This window comes from Ictidomys tridecemlineatus, chromosome 10, assembly GCF_052094955.1.
Source record: "Ictidomys tridecemlineatus isolate mIctTri1 chromosome 10, mIctTri1.hap1, whole genome shotgun sequence".
NCBI classification, from domain to species: Eukaryota; Metazoa; Chordata; class Mammalia; order Rodentia; family Sciuridae; genus Ictidomys; species Ictidomys tridecemlineatus.
The window spans coordinates 87,622,712-87,643,611 of record NC_135486.1 but is presented as its reverse complement, the minus strand read 5'-3'; the positions used below and the strand labels follow the sequence as shown (position 1 = coordinate 87,643,611).

At 37.4% G+C, this 20,900-nt stretch overlaps 1 pseudogene; it reads left to right on the top strand.

Moving 5' to 3' along the window:
- The first annotated feature begins 275 nt into the window (after positions 1-275).
- LOC101956282 (phospholipid phosphatase 2 pseudogene) lies at positions 276-1,152 on the top strand (annotated as a pseudogene).
- The last annotated feature ends 19,748 nt before the right edge of the window (positions 1,153-20,900 follow it).

The following is a 20,900-nucleotide window of genomic DNA, read 5'->3' as shown; positions in this document are numbered from 1 at the left end:
TAAACTGAGGTTCTAATTTAATTTGCATTGAAATGTGTTAAAACACAAAAGGATTTTATTTTTCATTTATTTTTTTTAATCAAACTACTTTTCTATCCAGCATGGCATACATGTTATTAAGTCAAGAAAGTTTACAATATGCATATTCTAATTGTTTATTAAATGTCTCTTTTTATAGTTTTGTTTTTGTTTTTCCTATCACTAAAAGCATTCTGTGACCCTGTGGCCCTGGGATGTGGGCTGTGGGTTGCAGGGAAGGCCCGGCAGTGACTTGGAGCAGAGCAAGTCTATCCTGAGCCATCCTGACCCTGGTGAACACCCCATACAAGCGAGGGTTCTACTGCAGAGATGACTCCATTTGATGCCTCTACCACCGGGACACCATGAACCATGGGCTCATGGCCAGGGTCACCATCATAGCCACCATTATCCTGGTCTCCGCAGGGAAAGCCTACCTGGTGTGCACCGAGGCCTCTACTCCCATTCCCTCTACAAGGTGCTAGACACCTTCCTGTTTGGGGCAGCCATGAGCCAGTCCTTGAGGGACCTGGCCAAGTACATGATCAGTTGTCTGCACCCCAACTTCCTGACCCTCTGCAACCCAGACTGGAGCTGGGTCAACTGTTCAGTCTATGGTGCAGTTGGAGAGTGTGTGCAGGGGGAGCCCTGCCAATGTCATCGAGGCCAGACTCTCCTCCTACTGTGGACACTCCTCCCCTGTGATGTAGTGCGTGCTATTTTTGGCTGTTCTTGCAGACGCAGCTCTGCGGGAAGTTGGCACAGCTGCTATGGCCCACTGTGAAGTTCTTCCTGGTGGCCTTCGCCCTGTAAGTAGGCTACACCCACAGGTCGGACCACAAGCACCACTGCTGTCATGTCCTCGTCTGTCTCCTGCCAAGGTCACTGGAAGCTAGCCTCACTTTTCAGTATGTCTCAGATTTCTTCAAAGACCAACCCCCTCATCCCTGCCTGGAGGAGGTGGCAGAGCGCAAGCCCAGCCTGTGATTGAAGTTGACTGTGGGCGAGGTTGCACACAACCACGTGGCCATCCCATCTTCTGAACCAGGACAGCCAGGTGGTCATCTATGGGCCAGCCAAACCCTGGGCCCTGGTCAGCAGGAAGGCTCAGACAGGGCCCAGGTTCCCAGCTAGCGACAGTGGCAAGCAGTGTTCCAGGTGTCCTGTGGGCTGACCTCCTTGGTTCTTGAATCAAGAACCTCCTGGTTCTTTCCCAGGAGCCAGGCACCCTACGCTGCATGGTAGGTGTGCATGTGGGTTTCTAGTAAAGCAAACTTTTTTTGAGGGCCATGCTGCCAGGATGGCCCCTTGCTTCTCTCTGGCCTGCACATGGAGTTATCTCATGCCCAAAGTATCTGAGCAGCGGGCCTACAGGTTATGGATCCCAGGGCTGTGGCAGGAAGGAGGTCTGGCTGTGGAGACCGTGGGTTGAGTGCACTGAGGGAAGGCAACCCCTTGGTGCACAGTCAGGCACCTGAGCCTGCAGTGGCTTCAAAGACCAGACAGATTCGTTCCAATTCCTGAGTCCTGCCCTCTCCCCTCCTCAACCCTCTGTATGCCCCCAAGGCCTCAGAGCCTCTCTATGTGTGATGAAGATCCTTCCCTCTGAACTGCCTGTCCAGCAACCCCCCTCCCCTCTGCACAGACCAGGTTCCAGGCCCTGTAGGAAGCACTGTACCTACATTCCCTGTGCCTCCATGGGACTCTTGCCTGAGCCCTGCAGTCCTGACCCTCTGCCAACACAGCCGGTTCTGAAGCTGGATGCTGGATTGGTGCCTCTCAGCCATTTCAGAACTTTCAGGGCTTGCCTTTCAGTGGGAGACTGAGTCATAAATTTTGTTTTTCCCCCCAAAAAATAAAAATTTGTTTTCCATTTATATCTAACTAGTTATCATTTGAATGTTTGACTTTATTATTGGCCATTATCTCTTCCCTCCTTGATAAGAAGATTATATATCCATGCTTGTTCTATATAACTTGAGTGATTAGTCAACATTTTGTCACTGTAATGAAATACTGGAGGCAGGCTACTTATGAAGAAAAGAGCTTTATTTAGCTCACAGTTTTGGAGGTTCAAGAACATGGTGGAGCACCAGCTCAGTTCTGTATAGAAAAAGCAGCAGTCAAGATATCAGCATGTTTGGATCAGTTCCCTAAATCTCCATTCCTGCAGTGGTGATGTGAATGGGTCCAGATGTATGCCTGGACAAACAGTGGGATGCATTATGAGAAAAGTGCACTGAGATTGAAATCCCATTATTTTGTCACATATAGTGAGCAATTTTGTTTGTTGCCTCAGAAGTAGAAATTAATTCATCTCTCAAGGTTGCTCACTGTAAAAACAACCCTGATAAAATAATGGGTAGGAAAAGATCAGGTTTTTGCATATTTAGCATATCTAACAGGACATGTGAGAATGTGTGAGACCCTTGTAGGAATGACATTCAACACTAAGCCTCAGCTTTTTGTGATGTTAATAAGAAATTTCTGCTATTGTAAGTCACTGTGACATTTATACTCCTTTGGTAATTCAACAAAGTTGCAGCTAGTACAGAGGAAGTCCATTGATATTTGTATATTTATCTTACATTTTGCCACTTTACCTAATTCTCTTATTCAAAACTCAGTGTTTTAATATTGTTTCTTGGGCTTCCTAGGTATTATAGCATCTGCAAATAATGTAAATTGCCTATGGTTTTCTAGTACTGAAAGTAACTCATTTACTGGAAAAGGAAACATTCCTTATTTTCATTAATTTTTTCCTTCTGTATTAGTACAAGTTTCCAAAACAATTTTGAATAATAATGATAATAGTAAATATGAGGTTTTTATATCTTATCTCCAAACCTACCATTTGATATTAAGCTTGTGATACTTACTTTGGAAATTTGCAATTCAAATCACATTTTTGCTTTAGATTTTGGTTCCCTATTAAAGTCTGCAGATAGATGCATTGCAAGGAGATCCCAGGCTGGGGGTGACTTAAACATAAGGAAATAAAAATAAGTTTGTAGGGTATGTGACATACCCAAGGGGTCTATTGCAGGGAGTCAAAAATGGGAAATTGAGGAGATTTGTTCTTTTTCAAAATGAGTTTATTAAGACATGCAAATTTTCACATTCTTATTAATTGTGTAATAAGTTTAAAATTCTATACAATTGACATAAAGAAGAAGTTTGATCAAACTTTTTCACCATCCCTCTGGAATGATAATCAAAGGATGAAAATATAAACTACACATCCATTGTTGACATATATTAGGCAGCCTCCCCCTTGTGTACTCTGTATAGATTTTTTTTGCATTTACTTTGAAAAATCTGATTTTCTCTTCTAAATCAAAAAGAAGTGTATTTGTGTTAAATTTAGAATGTTTAGCTTTTCCATTTATCTTTCCAGATTGCGCTCAGAACTGTGTAAAAGTTACCATCCAATGCCATGTTTTCTAAGAAATTTTTTCTTCAAGGCACTGGCAAATCTAATTTAAAAATGAAAGAATTTAACTACTATTGGAAATCTCTGTGACAGTGAGTCTCAAGAGCTAAATCAGATTTCTTTTAAGACAGAATTTTAAAAAAATCCTGAAAGACTCATACCTGACAACTCCAATTAAACATAAAACCTCCCAACATCCAAACTATTAGATTCATCACTTCAACAGGATAGGAAAATTATAAAATGGAATTTTATTTCATTTCATTTTATTTCTCACATACATATACACACACCATTTTAACCATCATGTTTGCTAGCAAAATCTTGAAATAAAAACAAATTCTACATTCAAGGGACAAATTGTAAGTGCTCTTTTATAACTTAAGAGTCCATCTTATTCTTTGTTGTTTTCTATCCCTGTATTTTAAAATTATGACCAAAGGCCAAGAGTCAATCCATTTATCTGAATTGAGCAGTCAGTAGGTTCTACTGTTCCTATATTCAGCATGTGTGTCCTTTAACAAGCCCAGGAATCAAAATGTTGGAGCATTTCTTAAAAAAAAAAAAACATATTTAGGAATACTTGAGAATTCCAAAGTAACTCTGAAAGCCGCATCCCAAAATCTAGTAGATATTCATCATGGGCTTATCCATGATACTGAAGCATATCCAGCATGCACACAAACTTACTTGTTTAAACTGACGTAAAACAGAGAACAATACTTAATATTAACAGAAGCTAGATAATTAAGACTAACTTCCTTTTGTTGCTTATTTCACAAACTTTTAAATTTTCTCACAAAAAAAGAGACCCTAAAGCCAAATTTTCTGATTTCAGTTATTGAAAAATTAAGCCATTTCTTTTAAATCCATTCTTAGTGAAAAATGTTTTGAAGGAAAACATTTCCCACAGAACCTAATGCAATTTCTCATTGTTTTTCAAATTTAGAAAGAACTCATGCCTGGATTTGATTTTTTTTCAGATAGCAAACAATACTGACAGGATTCATAAATAGGATTTTCTGACACAGGCAGGAAAGTCTGCTAACATTCACAACATTCCAACCACTCTTCTTTCAATCAAACAGATGGCTGAGAATTAGTAGTTATTAGTTATCAGTACAAATACACATTTAAACCTTTATTTTTTGGCCAACATATTTAATAGTCAAATTTTATTCCACTTCCAGGGCTCAAATCAAACAAACAAAAAACAAATGAAAATTACAACAGGCCACAAGGCCCATATGCCAAAGTTATTTTTAACCAATAATTGTAACCTACTGCCAGTAATTATTTACAGATATCTGCTTGTTTTATTAAATAAACACTGGTCAGTTATGTAAGAGAAAATTTGCAAGAATGGTACTTGGCAATGGATTATCTTAAAGCTTCTTGAATAAATAAACATTTAGAAAACACCAGCTCTTAATCATTTTTTATCTGAAATTTGAGTTAACAAACACATTTTTAGATATTACTTTTCCACTGATAGATTCTGGGGAGTCTAGACACAGGTAACAAAGATAATTTTAAAAAATCCCTAAGCCACATGGTAATGTAATACTATACTTGCTTTTAATATGATATGGAAACAGTTCCAGGCAGACAAAAAGAAAATCTGTCAAATCAAAGTAGTATAAATAAAGTTTATTTTATGTACCCCCAGCAGAAAAATGCAGAAACATCCCAATCAAAAGACTACCCACTCCCCCCACCAGGCAAAAAAAAAATCACCCCAATTGTTTTATTTCTGAGCTTAACATTTCCCTAGGATATTAATAGAAGTTGTAAAGCACTTAAAGCTGCAGCAGTAACTGTTGAAAGTGCCACCCTACAGCGATAAAGTCCTAAAGGGTTCAGGCTGCCCACCCATCACTCACAACCCCTTACCCCAATAATATGTAAAAGCCCCTGTTAATTATTTTTTCTGCTGAAGTTTTTTTTCCTTTAAAAATTATGCTGATTTTATTTTTGTTGTTTGTTTAAAAAATATTATGCTAGTTTCAACAATAAATAAATTAATTAAATATTTTACAAGCATAGACTGAAGGAAGAAATTATGTCAAGCAAATATAAAGGAAAATTACTTAGGATACTTTTTTTTAAAAGAGAATGTGACACTTTGGAGTCTTGAAGTGCTGTATTATTGCTGTTTGTTTGTTTTATCAAAATCTCAAAGTTTGAGAAACTATAGATGGTATGAATGGAAAAATATGGGGAAAAAAGCAAAAACAGTATAATGAAGGAACTTTAGCAAATATTTAGTTCCACACAACATCTTTTCCATTTTGAAAATAAGTCTTTGCAGGTGTGCTGAGAGCCACGGCCAAGTCTGTATGGCCCCTGGCATTTTACCAACAGTTTTGGTTGACAGGCAAGGCATTACTATCCTCCTGTATAGTTCACTTTGTTTCCATCCCACAGGAAGCATTTGTTCATTTGGTTCTTATGTTTCAAAGCTGCTAGTGTCAAGCTCCATTCTGAACTACCAATCTGTAGAGAGATAAATATTGGAATTTGGTACTATGAATTTAGTTAGACCAGTAAAAAGATAATTTTGTCTTCTTCAACCCACTCTAGAGACATTTTGCAATGTTTAGAGACATCTTTGGTTGTCACAACTGTGAGTGGGATATCTAGTGGGTTGATGCCAGAAGCATCCAACAATTCATCCGACCACATCCTAACAACAAAAAAAATTAACCAGTTGTAAAAGGTCAGTGCTGCTGATATTGAGAAATTCTATAAATCTCTCTTACACTTTATTTATTTCTTCCCTCCTTTCCTCTTCTCTACTGTCCACTCTGCTCACATCACTCTTTCTTCTTTTGTTATGTTTCTATCACTGGGACAGAATATCTGAGATTAAAATTAGGAAAGATTTATTTTGGCCTAGGATTTTGGTGTGGGTCAGTCCATGACTGCTTAGCCCACTGCTTTGGGTCTGTGATGGCACAGTACATCATGATGGGTAGTGCATAGTGGCTGGGGAGCAGAGAGGGAGAAAGAGAAGGAGTAGAAGAGGGGATGGGATGCCAATAAAGCTTGAAAGGGCATGCTGCAATGACCAGACTTTCTTCCAATAGGCTTTATCACCTGAAGTTTCCAGCACCTACCAATAAGGCCACAGGCTGGCATCCAAACCTTTGGTACATGAACCTTTGGTGGATGTTCAAGATCAAAACCATTTTTCTGTTCTGCTGTGCTCTGCTCTCCTCTCCTCCTCTCCTTTTTTTTCCCCCAATTTTCCCTTCCTGTGTTCTCTTTCTCTTTTTAATCTGTCTTTTTCTTAGTTGTCTCTCTCCTTCCCTCTTTATTCTTTCTGCTTTCCCCAATGGAGGTGGTAGTTTTTTTAAGTGGCAAATGCCTGAACTGGAACAAAAGGTTTTGTTTTTCTGCTTTTAGTTTGTTGGATATCGGGGCTAATTTGGTTCATTAATTGCACAGAAAATAATTATTGAAACTAGTGACAATAACTTTAAATATTTTTGGTTGGCATTGATCTAGAGCTTTTGTTTTTTTTAACTATGAAAATTTTTTCTTATAAAATTAATGTAATTTGGACATTATACAGTCCTGCATTTTAACAGGTTTGCTAGTATAAATTTTCTTTAATTTTTTTTGTACATGCTGTCTTACAGTTACTTGATTATAGTTCAAAGATCCTTTTTAGATTAGTTTTCATATGTCATTGTCATAAACACCCTGTAAAATATGTAGCACTACATTATCTTCATTATTTGATGAATAAGGAAACAGACATAGGTCAGAGGACTTTCCATATTGTTGAAGCAAGTTAGTGATAAGAATGTTTAAGATTTGGAGGTAGGTCTTGATTCCTGGGACCCTTTTAAAGTCACCAATTATTTGTTAGCCCATTTAATCTTCTCAAAAACCCTTGAATTGAATAATTGTTCCCAAATTTATAGATAAGAAAGTTGGTTTAGGGAGATTACATTGTGTATTCAAGATCACCAAACTCATAATGTCATTTTTAAAAATATTTTGTTTTAGTTGTAGGACACAACAACCTTATTTTATTTTTATGTGGTGCTGAGGATTGAACCCAGCACCCCCTGCATGTGCTAGGTGAGTGCTTTACCCCTGAGCCACAATCCCAGCCCCTCATAATGTAATTTTTACTGTTTACATTGAGCTGTGTTGCCTCTTCAAAAAATAAAATTGTAAATTTCTGTATAAATTCACCTAATCTTTGGTTACATGACTAAATAGGTCTCTTGACACATAGTATAAATTGCCACTTGAATTGTTTGGTAAATTGAGTGTTTGTAATACTGCTCAAAGTTGAAACTCCCCATGAGAACTCAGCGGGAATTCAAGGATCGGGCATGCCTGAGACAGCAGGATACGCCCTATTCCCCTGCAGGGTACACCTTAAACCTGGAACTTCCCTAAACCCAAGGACGGGATACTCCCTAAAACCTGATCAGCTCTAAACCCGGATCCGCCATGGTCTTTGAGCAAAGTCACCTTACTAAAGCATACATGCAATGTCCCATCGAATGTCCTCTAAGCAACATGGGGTACGCTGGCAAGGAAATTTTGATGTGTCATTCCTACTTGGCAATGGCCCTCAGTAGTAAACCAATCAGGATAATAGCTGATCTTTCAACACAGACTCTGAAAGCTAGAAGAGCCTGGAACAACATATTTCAAATGCTGAAAGAAAAAGGGTTCCAACAAAGAATCATGTATCCAGCGAAATTAAGCTTCAGGATTGAAAATGAAATAAAAATCGTCCATGATAAACAAAAGTTAAAAGAATTTGCAGCTAGAAAACCAGCTCTTCAAAACATCCTTGGCAAAACATTACAGGAAGAGGAAATGAAAAATAACAATGAAAACCAACAGTGGGAGGTAGTGCAGTAAAGGAAAACCTAATCTAAGAGGAAAAACAAATCATGTTAAGTAACATAAATAACCAAATATGGCTGGAAGTACAAACCATACCTCAATAGTAACCCTAAATGTTAATGGCTTAAATGCACCAATCAAAAGACATAGGCTAGTGGACTGAATTAAAAACAAAGATCCAAAAATATGCTGCCTACAGGAGACTCATCTGATAGGAAAAGACATACACAGACTGAAGGTGAAAGCTTGGGAAAAATCATACCACTCATATGGACCTCGGAAGCAAGCAGGGGTGTCCGTACTTGTATCAAATAAAATAGACTTCAAGCCAAAGTTAATCAAAAGGGATAAACAAGGACACTACATATTGCTGAAAGGAACCATACACCAACAAGACTTAACAATCATTAATATATATATGAAACAATGTTGCAGTTACGTTGTTCATTAAACAAACTCTTCTCAAGTTCAAGAGTCAAATAGACCACAACACAATAATCATGGGAGATTTTAACACACCTTTCTCACCACTGGACAGGTCTTCCAAATAAAAGTTGAATAAAGAAACTATAAAGCTCAATAGTACAATTAATAACTTAGACTTAATTGATATATACAGAATATACCACCCAACATCAAGCGGATACACTTTCTTCTCACCAGCACATGAATCCTTCTCAAAAATAGACCAAATATTATGTCACAGGGCAAATCTTAGCAAATACAAAGGAGTAGAGATACTACCATACATTTTATCTGATCATAATGGGATGAAATTGGAAATCAATAATAAAATAAGAAAGAAAAAATCCTACATCACATGAATAAACAATATGCTACTGAATAAACAAAGGGTTACAGAAGACATCAAAGAGGAAACTAAAAAATTATTAGAGTTAGATGAAAATTCAGACACAACATATCGAAATCTCTGGGACCCTATGAAAGCAGTACTGAGAGGAAAATTTATTTCATGGAGTTCATTCCTTAAAAGAAGGAAAAGCCAACAAATAAATGACTTCACACTATACCTCAAAGCCTTAGAAAAAGAACAAATCAGCAGAAAATACAGTAAAAGGCAAGAAATAACTAAAATCAGAGCTGAAATCAAATGAAATCAAAACAAAAGAAGCAATCAAAAAATTGACAAAACTAAAAGTTAGTTCTTTGAAAAAATAAATAAGATTGATAGATCGATAGCCATGCTAACAAAGAGAAGAAGAGAGAGAACCCAAATTGCTAGCTTACGGGGAAAAAAGGCAACATCACAACAGACACTTCAGAAATATGGAAGATAATTAGAAATTATTTTGAAACCCTATACTCTAATAAAATAGAGGATAGTGAAGGCATTGATAAATTCCTTAAGGCATATGAGCTACCCTGATTGAGTCAGGATGATATAAACAACCTAAACAGACCAATATCAAGTGAGGAAATAGAAGAAGCCATCAAAAGACTACCAACCAAGAAAAGCCCAGGACCGAATGGATATTTTACAAGAGTTTTACAAGAACTTTAAAGAACTAATACCAAAACTCTACAATCTATTTCAGGATATAGAAAAAGAGGGAGTACTTCCAAATTTATTCTATGAAGCCAACATCACCCTGATTCCAAAACCAGATAAAGACACTTCAAAGAAAGAAAACTTCAGACCAATATCCCTAATAAATTTAGATGCAAAAATCCTCAATAAAATTCTGGCAAATCGGATACAAAAAGATCATTCACCATGACCAAGTGGGATTCATCTCTGGAATGCAAGGCTGGTTCAATATATGGAAATCAATAAATGTAATTCACCACATCAGTAGACTTAAAGATAAAGATCTCGATAGATGCTGAAAAAGCATTTGACAAAATACAGCATCCCTTTATGTTCAAAACTCTAGAAAAAGTAGGGATAACAGAAAATTACCTCAACATGGTAAAAGCTATATATGCTAAGCCTCAGGCCAACATCATTCTAAATGGAGAAAACTTGAAGGCATTCCCTTTAAAATCTGGAACAAGACAGGGATGCCCTCTCTCATCACTTCTATTCAACATAGTTCTTGAAATACTAGCCAGAGCAATTAGGTGAAAGAAATTGAGGGCATAAATATAGGAAAAGAAGAACTTAAATTAGCACTATTTGTTGATGACATGATCCTATACCTAGCAGACTGAAAAAGTTCAACCAAGAAACTTCTAGAACTAGTAAGTGAATTCAGCAAAGTGGCAGGATATAAAATCAATACCAATAAATCAAACACATTCCTGAATATCAGTGACAAATTCTCTGAAGTGGAAATGAGGACAACTACTCCATTCACAATATCTTCAAAAAAAAACATGTGGGAATTAACTTAACAAAAGAGGTGAAAGAGCTATACAATGAAAACTACAGAACCCTAAAGAAAGAAACAGAAGAAGACATTAGAAGATGGAAGGATTTACCTTGCTCATGGATTGGTAGAATTAATATTATTAAGATGGCTATATTACAGATTCAATTCAATTGAATTGAATTAAAGCACTTACAGATTCAATTCAATTCCCATCAAAATCCCAATGACATTCCTTGCAGAAATAGAAAAAGCAATCATGAAATTCATCTGGAAAAACAAGAGACCCAGAATAGCTAAAGTAATTCTAAGCAGGAAGAGTGAAATTGGTGGTATCGAGATTCCAGATTTTAAACTATACTATAGAGCAATAGTAACAAAAACAGCATGGTACTGGCACCAAAACAGGCTGGTAGACCAATGGTACAAACTAGAGGACACAGAGACAAATCCACAAAATTACAACTACCTTATATTAGACAAAGGTGCTAAAACCATGCAATCGAGAAAGGATAGCATATTCAACAAATGGTGCTGAGAGAACTGGAAATCCATATGCAACAAAATGAAATTGAATCCCTTTCTCTCACCATGCACAAAAGTCAACTCCAAACGGATCAAGGAGCTAGGAATCAGACCAGAGACTCTGCGTCTAATAGAAGATAAAGTTGGCCCTAATCTTCATCATGTGGGGGCAGGCCTCAAATTTCTTAATAAGACACCTATAGCACAAGAGTTAAAACCAAGAATCAACAAATGGGATAAATTCAAACTAAAAAGTTTTTTCTCAGCAAGAGAAATAATATCTGAGGTAATAGGGAGCCTACATCCTGGGAACAAATTTTTACCACTCAAACATCAGATAGAGCCCTAATCTCTAGAGTATACAAAGAACTCAAAAAGTTAAACAACAAAAAGCAAATAACCCAATCAACAAATGGGCCAAGGACTTGAACAGAAACTTCTCAGAAGAGGACATACAATCAATCAACAAATACATGAAAAAATTCTCACCATCTCTAGCAATGAGAGAAATGCAAATTAAAACCACTCTAAGATACCATCTCACTCTAATAAGAATGGCAGCCATTATGAAGTCAAACAACAATAAGTGCTGTCGAGGATGAGGGGAAAAAGGTACACTCATCCATTGCTGGTGGGACTGCAAATTGTTGCAACCAATTTGGAAAGCAGTATGGAGATTCCTTGGAAAGCTGGGAATGGAACCACCATTTGACCCAACTATTCCCCTTCTTGGACTATACCCAAAAGACCTAAGAAGAGCATACTACAGGGATACATCCACATCAATGTTTATAGCAGCACAATTCACAATACCTAGAATATGGAACCAACCTAGATGCCCTTCAATAGATGAATGGATTAAAAAATGTGGCATTTATACACAATGGAATATTACTCAACACTAAAAAATAACAAGATCATGGCTTTTGCAGGCAATGGATGGCATTAGAGCAGATTATGCTAAGTGAAGTTAGCCAATCCCTAATAAACAAATGCTGAATGTCTTCTCTGATATAAGGGGATGACTCAAAATGGGAGAGGGAGGAAGAGCATGAGAAGAAGACTACCACTAAATAGGGAAGAGAGATGGGAGGGAAAAAGAGGGAGAAGGGGAGTTGCACAGAAGATAGAAGGACAACCTCCTTAAACAGGTTATACAGAAGGTTATACAGAAGACATATATGATGTGGTGATGAGAAAAAGAAAAAAATGTGTGTCACATTAGATTGGATAGAGAGAAAGGATGGGAGAGGAGGGGAGGAGTAGGAAGGATAGGAAGGGCAGCAGAATATACAATATGATTAATCTATGTACATTCCATGTATGTATTATATGTCAAAATACATTCTGCTATCATGTATGACTAAAAAAAATAAAAATAAAAAAGTGCCATATAAAACAAAAGCATGGAGTTTTAAGATTGGGTGATTTTCAAAAGTTAGACAATTTAAGGATTGGTTAACTTTAAGCCTGGAATTTTAGAGACTGACTGACTTTGAGGAGGTTACTAAATCCAGGAAGTTGCTGATTGGCTGATTTTCTTCACTGAATGGAAAAGTTGAGTCGACTTTAAAGATTGATTGGTCATGGCAAATTTAAAACTAGATTTGGAGTTAAGTTGTTTCTAACTTGGGGCAAGAGCAGAAGAATAATCTTTTTCTTTCTTGAAGTTGAAGAATAGATATTCTTTATTTTCTACATTTATATTAAACATATTCATGTTAGCTATTGTGATAATATAGTTCTTATTTTGCTTTTGAACATTTAAAAAAGGGAGATGTAACAAATATTACTTTTTTTAATCTACCAATTTCAGGATTATTCAGGTTGCTTCAAGAATTATTAAGAATTATTAAATGAGGCCCAGAGGCTGGTTGTGGACCGGAGCCGGCCCCACCCCCAGTGCCTGCAAAGTAGGAGAACCGGCGACCCACAGGCAGGTCAGGCCCAGCAATCTGCGAAGAGACAGAGCTGACACACGCGCCTGCAGGGAACAGGGTCCTGCGACCCACCAGCGGCCTTCTGTGGGGCAGGCCCGTCCCCTCCCCCAGTGCCTGCAAGGTAGGAGGGACTGTGACCACCGGCAGAGCAGGCCCAGTGGCTGGTTGGGGCCAGAGCCGGCCCCACCCCCAGTGCCTGCAAGGTAGGAGAACCGGCGACCTACGGGCAGGCCAGACCCAGCAATCTGCGGACAGACAGAGCTGACACACGCGCCTGCAAGGAACAGGGTCCTGCGACCCACCAGCGGCCTTCTGTGGGGCAGGCCCGTCCCCTCCCCCAGAGCCTGCAAGGTAGGCGGGACTGTCACCTCTAGCAGATCAGGCTTAGTGGCCTGCTGAGGGGCAGGACAGTCCCCTCCCCCAGTGCCTGCAAGGTAGGCGGGACTGCGACCAGCGGCAGATCAGGCCCAGCGGCTTGTTGCGGCCGGAGCCAGCGCCACCCCCAGTGCCTGCAAGGTAGGCATACCAGGGACCCATCGGGAGGTTAGGCCCAGCAACCTACGGAGAGACAGAGGTGCCCCTCGCGCCTGCTGGGTAGGCGGACCTTCGACCGGCCAGCAGAGCAGACCTAGGGCCCGCCAGCGTGGTAGACAGATCGCACCAATTGGTGGAGGATCACAGCCACCATCTGTCCTGCAAGGGAGACTTTTCAACTATACAAGAGCAATATAAATAAATAGAGGGAAAATCTCAAAAACACAACAGCTTCACCAAGCAGAAAGAAACGCCAGCAGTATGAAAAGACAAGGAAAGAAAGGACCACAGGCAATGCAGGTCAACTCAACTCTAGAAGAGGTAATAGCTGCAACAGATGGAATGTCAGACAGAGAGGTCAGGATATACATGCTTCAGATGATCTGGAGTCTCAAGGAAGACATGAGACAGCAAAATCAGACAATGAAAGATCACATTGACAAGGAACTTCATAAACAAATCCAGGAAGTAAAAGATCAATTTCATAGGGAGATAGAGGAAATAAAAAACAAACAAATACAAATCCTAGAAATGCAGGAAGCAATAAACCAACTTAAAAACTCAATTGAGAAAACTACCAGCAGAGTGGATCACTTAGAAGATAGAACATCAGACAATGAAGACAGAGTATTTCAACTTGAAAAGAGCATAGACAGCTCAGCAAGTCTGCTAAGACACCATGAGCAGAACATCCAAGAAATATGGGATAATATCAAAAGACCAAACTTAAGAGTCATTGGGATACAGGAAGGCACAGAGCTCCAAACCAAAGGAATAGACAACTTATTCAGTGAAATAATACGAGAAAACTTCCCAGACTTGAAGAATGAGACAGAACCCCAAATCCTAGAAGCCTACAGGACGCCGAATGTGCAAAATCATAAGAGATCCACACCTAGACACATTATAATGAAGATGTCCAACATACAGAATAAGGAGAGAATTTTAAAAGCTACAAGAGAAAGGAAGCAGATTGCATTTAGGGGTAAACCAATCAGGATAACAGCTGATCTCTCAACACAGACTCTAAAAGCTAGAAGATCCTGGAATAACATATTTCAAACGCTAAAAGAAAATGGGTTCCAACCAAGAATCGTGTATCCAGCAAAATTAAGCTTCAGGATGGAAGATGAAATTAAAACATTCCATGATAAACAAAAGTTAAAAGAATTTGCAGCTAGAAAACCATTTCTTCAAAAAATCCTTGGCAAAACACTACAGGAAGAGGAAATGGAAAACAACAATGAAAACCAACAGTGGGAGGTAGGACAGTAAAGGGGGGGAAAAATCAAAGAGAAAAACAAATCAGGTTTAACAGCATTAATAAACAAATATGGCTGGAAGAACAAACCATATCTCAATAATAACTCTAAATGTTAATGGCTTAAACTCACCAATTAAGAGACACAGGCTAGTTGAATGGATCACAAAACAAGATCCAACAATATGCTGCCTTCAGGAGACGCATTTGATAGGAAAGGATATACATAGACTGAAGGTGAAAGGTTGGGAAAAATCATATCACTCATATGGACTGCGGAAACAAGCAGGAGTGTCCATACTCATATCAAATAAAATAGATTTCAAACCAAAGTTAATCAAAAGGGATAAAGAAGGACACTACATACTGCTCAAGGGAACCATACACCAACAAGACATAACAATCATAAATATATATGCCCCAAACAACGGTGCTGCTGCGTTCATCAAGCAAACTCTTCTCAAGTTCAAGAGTCTAATAGACCACCATACAATAATCATGGGAGACTTCAACACACCTCTCTCACCACTGGACAGATCTTCCAAACAAAAGTTGAATAAGGAAACTATAGAACTCAATAACACAATTAACAACCTAGACTTAATTGACATATATAGAATATACCACCCAACATCAAGCAGCTACACTTTTTTCTCAGCAGCACATGGATCCTTCTCAAAAATAGATCATATATTATGTCACAGGACAACTCTTAGACAATATAAAGGAGCGGAGATAATACCATGCATCTTATCTGATCATAATGGAATGAAACTAAAAATCAACCATAAAAGAAGCAAGGAAAAATCATGCATCACTTGGAGAATGAACAATAGGTTACTGAATGATCAATGGGTTTTAGAAGACATCAAGGAGGAAATTAAAAAATTCTTAGAGTATAATGAAAACACAGACACAACATATCGGAATCTATGGGACACATTGAAAGCAGTTCTAAGAGGAAAATTCATTGCTTGGAGTTCATTCCTTAAAAAAAGAAAAAACCAACAAATAAATGATCTCATACTTCATCTCAAAATTCTAGAAAAAGAAGAGCAAAACAACAGCAAAAGAAGTAGAAGGCAAGAAATAATTAAAATCAGAGCTGAAATTAATGAAATCGAAACAAAAGAAACAATTGAAAAAATTGACAAAACGAAAAGTTGGTTCTTCGAAAAGATAAATAAAATTGACAGACCCTTAGCCATGCTAGTGAAGAGAAGAAGAGAGAGAACTCAAATTACTAGCATAAGGAATGAAAAAGGCAAGATCACAACAGACACTTCAGAAATACAGAAGATAATCAGAAATTATTTTGAATCCTTATACTCCAATAAAATAGAAGATAGTGAAGGCATCGATAAATTTCTTAAGTCATATAATCTGCCCAGATTGAGTCAGGAGGATATAGACAACCTAAACAGACCAATATCAATTGAGGAAATAGAAGAAACCATCAAAAGATTACCATCTAAGAAAAGCCCAGGACCTGATGGGTTTACAGCAGAGTTTTACAAAACCTTTAAAGAGGAACTAATACCAATACTTTTCAAGCTATTCCAGGAAATAGAAAAAGAGGGAGAACTTCCAAATTCATTCTACGAGGCCAACATCACCCTGATTCCGAAACCAGACAAAGACACTTCAAAGAAAGAAAACTACAGACCAATATCTCTAATGAACCTAGATGCAAAAATCCTCAATAAAATTCTGGCAAATCGGATACAAAAACATATCAAAAAAATTGTGCACCATGATCAAGTAGGATTCATCCCTGGTATGCAAGGGTGGTTCAATATACGGAAATCAATAAATGTTATTCACCACATCAATAGACTTAAAAATAAGAACCATATGATCATCTCGATAGATGCAGAAAAAGCATTCGACAAAGTACAGCATCCGTTTATGTTCAAAACTCTCGAAAAACTAGGGATAACAGGAACATACCTCAACATTGTAAAAGCAATTTATGCTAAGCCTCAGGCTAGCATCATTCTGAATGGAGAAAAATTGAAGGCATTCCCTCTAAAATCTGGAACAAGACAGGGATGCCCTCTCTCACCACTCCTGTTCAACATAGTTCTCGAAACACTGGCCAGAGCAATTAGACAGACGAAAGAAATTAAAGGCATAAAAATAGGAAAAGAAGAACTTAAGTTATCACTATTTGCAGATGACATGATTCTATACCTAGCAGACCCAATATGGTCTACAAAGAAACTGTTAGAGCTAATAAATGAATTCAGCAAAGTGGCAGGTTATAAAATCAACACGCATAAATCAAAGGCATTCCTGTATATCAGCGACAAATCCTCTGAAATGGACACGAGGACAACCACCCCGTTCACAATATCCTCAAAAAGAATAAAATACTTGGGAATCAACCTAACAAAAGAGGTGAAAGACTTATACAATGAAAACTACAGAACCCTAAAGAGAGAAATTGAAGAAGACCTTAGAAGATGGAAAAATATACCCTGTTCATGGATAGGCAGAACTAACATCATCAAAATGGCGATATTACCAAAAGTTCTCTATAGGTTTAATGCAATGCCAATCAAAATCCCAACGGCATTTCTTATAGAAATGGAGAAAGCAATCATGAAATTCATATGGAAGAATAAAAGACCCAGAATTGCAAAAACAATACTAAGCAGGAAAGGTGAATCAGGTGGTATAACGATTCCAGATTTCAAACTATACTACAGAGCAATAGTAACAAAAACAGCATGGTACTGGTACCAAAACAGGCGGGTGGACCAATGGTACAGAATAGAGGACACAGAAACCAACCCACAAAACTACAACTTTCTTATATTTGATAAAGGGGCTAAAAGCATGCAATGGAGGAAGGATAGCATCTTCAACAAATGGTGCTGGGAAAATTGGAAATCCATATGCAACAAAATGAAATTGAATCCCTTTCTCTCGCCATGCACAAAAGTTAACTCAAAATGGATCAAGGAGCTTGATATCAAATCAGAGACACGGCATCTGATAGAAGAGAAAGTTGGCTACGACCTACATGCTGTGGGGTCGGGCTCCAAATTCCTCAATAGGACACCCATAGCACAAGAGTTAACATCTAGAATCAACAAATGGGACTTACTCAAACTAAAAAGTTTTTTCTCAGCAAAAGAAACAATAAGAGAGGTAAATAGGGAGCCTACATCATGGGAACAAATCTTTACTCCTCACACTTCAGATAGAGCCCTAATATCCAGAGTATATAAAGAACTCAGAAAATTAGACAATAAGATAACAAATAATCCCATCAACAAATGGGCCAAGGACTTGAACAGACACTTCTCAGAGGAGGACATACAATCAATCAACAAGTACATGAAAAAATGCTCACCATCTCTAGCAGTCAGAGAAATGCAAATCAAAACCACCCTAAGATACCATCTCACTCCAGTAAGATTGGCAGCCATCACGAAGTCAAACAACAATAAGTGCTGGCGAGGATGTGGGGAAAAGGGTACACTTGTACATTGTTGGTGGGACTGCAAATTGGTGCAGCCAATTTGGAAAGCAGTATGGAGATTTCTTGGAAAGCTGGGAATGGAACCACCATTTGACCCAGCTATCCCCCTTCTGGGTCTATTCCCTAAAGACCTAAAAAGAGCATGCTACAGGGACACTGCTACATCGATGTTCATAGCAGCACAATTCACAATAGGAAGACTGTGGAACCAACCTAGATGCCCTTCAATAGACGAATGGATAAAAAAAATGTGGCATTTATACACAATGGAGTATTACTCTGCATTAAGAAATGACAAAATCATAGAATTTGGAGGGAAATGGATGGCATTAGAGCAGATTATGCTCAGTGAAGCTAGCCAAGCCCTAAAAAACAAATGCCAAATGTCTTCTTTAATATAAGGAGAGTAATTAAGAACAGACTAGGGAAGAAGAGCACAAGAAGAAGACCATCATTAAACAGGGTTGAGAGGTGGGAGGGAAAGGGAGAGAGAAGGGAAATAGCATGGAAATGGAACGAGACCCTCAGGTTTATACAAAATTACATACAAGAGGAAGTGAGGGGAAAGGGAAAAATAATACAAGGGGGAGGAATGAATTGCAGTAGTGGGGGTAGAGAGAGAAGAGGGGAGGGGAGGGGAGGGGAGGGGGGATAGTAGAGGATAGGAAAGGCAGCAGAATACAACAGACACTAGGATGGCAATATGTAAAGCAATGGAAGTGAAACTGATGTGAATCTGCAATCTGTATAAGGGGCAATATGGGAGTGCATAACCCACTTGAATCAAAATGTGAAATATGATATATCAAGAAATATGTAATGGAGGGGTAAGACAAGATAATACAAATGGAAGAAATGATTTACAGTAGAAGGGGTAGAGAGAAAAGGGGAGGGGAGGGGAGGGGAGGGGGGATAGTAGAAAATAGGACTGACAGCAGAATACATCAGACACTAGAAAGGCAATATGTGAATCAATGGAAGGGTAACTGATGTGATACAGCAATCTGTATACGGGGTAAAGTTGGGAGTTCATAACCCGCTTGAATCAAACTGTGAAATATGATGTATTAAGAACTGTGTAAGGTTTTGAACGACCAACAATAAAAAAAATAAATAAATAAATAAATAAATAAATAAATTAAAAAAAAGAATTATTAAATGTATTTTTTGGTAGAAGTACTGTAAAAATAATGGTGAAGATTGTGTTATTTTTATGTCTGTTATTCTCTGGCTGATGATGTGTTTGCCAAGATTAACCTTCATAGATGATGAATTATGGATCTGAAAGTTTGTTGCTTTTTTGCTTTTTATTAGATATATATGTAAACTATATTACTTTTGGAAGGAAAGTTAACTAGCAATTATTCCTGTTAACATTTTAGAAGGTTTGATGATTATATCATGTTTTTTATATGATAAGGTATGCTGAATCATTTTAGTATCTTTAAATCATTTTACCACAATTATTATATCATAGCACTATTTATATAGTTATTTAATATTTATAATATATTCTTCAGAATGAAATAAAATGCTATCATTGAAATACCAATGAAATAAAATGACTACTGGAAGTAACAAAGCATTTTTAAAAATTGATTTATAGTTATTTTATTTAAATTTATTTTTCCTGTATAGATGTTAAGATAAAGTGGGGGCATTCATTATCTTGGAAGTAAGAGAAACCAAAATGAGTTTTTCATATAGTTTCTTTGTTAAGTTCAAATTTTATTTTAAAGTACTATATTTACATATGTAATAAGTTCAGAATAATTTTTAAAATAGTGGATATTGTTTTTTATGAAGCCTATGCTTTTTTTCTTAACCTCGGTTTTTATGTCATACCTTGTACCTTCCAGATAGGTATTATCTAGTAGTGAAGCTATAATTGTGATTCTGATAAAAACAATTTTATATGAAATCTCTTGAAAAAAAATTGTAAATCCTTACTCTTATTTTTGTTTACAGGCCAAATTTCTTAACCTGTGAGGATCACCAATTATATTAATCTTAACCCAGCATTAAGATTGGTATTATAGTATTATTTATGAAAGAGCTATTGTTTATCTACCACATGATATTCAGTAATTTTATTCTTAACATTTAAACTTTAAAAATTTATACTTAATTAGTACCTGTATTTTGTAAGAAAAAAATGTTGTTGATTTCCAAATGTGGTTATTTGTTTATTTCTGTGCTCTTTATGGTATAAAGTAATAGATATTTTTTAAATGTGTCTTTTTGCATATCCAGAGACTAGTTGAGCATTTATCGCCTAGTTAACTGATTTTTAAAAGTATCTAGATTAGGTGGTAAGTTGTCCTTTGTAATAAATTGGGGAAAAAAAGCGAGCATTGTATGCTTTTCAACAAAAGCTTTGTTTTCTAGTCTTTGCTAATATTATAGGTAAAATGGCATTTTTGGTTTAATTTTGGTTTAATTTGATTGCTGGTAAAGCTGAACTTCTTTTTATTCACTTGTTAGCTCTGTG